We start from the raw sequence: 765 nt of genomic DNA on the forward strand, positions 1-765 counted from the left end.
TAGAGGAAGTTTGGATGTTCCTCTACTATAAAATGGGAGTGAGCAAGTCACCCTGGGTAACTGCCAATGTGGGTCATGTGAAAGGAAACAGTTCCAGCAGCAGGGCAAAGAGAAACAGGTGCTACTTCTTACTAGGCTCTCTTCCTTCTATAGCCACCTATTCTATGATGGCCAGTTATCAATGGAGTGCAATTTCTCAACCCAGAAATGAGACTCTCAGGAAGTCCTCTAGCTTGTGAAAAGGATGCCCCTTGGTGCGTGACTAGGATCACATGAAATGGCAAAAAGGGTAGGCAGGATCTTCTGTCATCTTCCCACCCTAGCCTGTTTGAGGCCCATCATCTGGGGTGTTGTAGAGGAGAATGGGATTCCAGTTATTCCCCGCCCCCAGCCGAATGGCCCTCCCCAATCCCATCAGTATGTCTCCCATGGAGAAGCCAGTACAAGAGCTGAATTGTTTAGCTAGGAGGTAAGCTGTCCCCCTAAGAGATGATGCCTGGGAGAAGAGAGGGTAGCAATCCAATCAGAACTAGTGCTGGCGGCTCACATCTATAATACTAGCTACTCAGGAGGCTGAGATCTGAGGACTGTGGTTGATGACTCTTGAGATTTCTTATCTCCAACAAACCAGCAAAATGCCAGAAGTAGAAGTGTGGTTCAATTGGCAGAGTGTCATTTGCACGAAAAAGCCAAGTGAGAGTGTGAGGCCCTGAGTTCAAGCCCCAGTCGTAGCATTAAAAAAAGGGAACACGCAGACTCACACAC

The sequence above is a fragment of the Perognathus longimembris genome, chromosome 28, assembly GCF_023159225.1.
Source record: "Perognathus longimembris pacificus isolate PPM17 chromosome 28, ASM2315922v1, whole genome shotgun sequence".
In the NCBI taxonomy this organism is placed as follows: domain Eukaryota; kingdom Metazoa; phylum Chordata; class Mammalia; order Rodentia; family Heteromyidae; genus Perognathus; species Perognathus longimembris.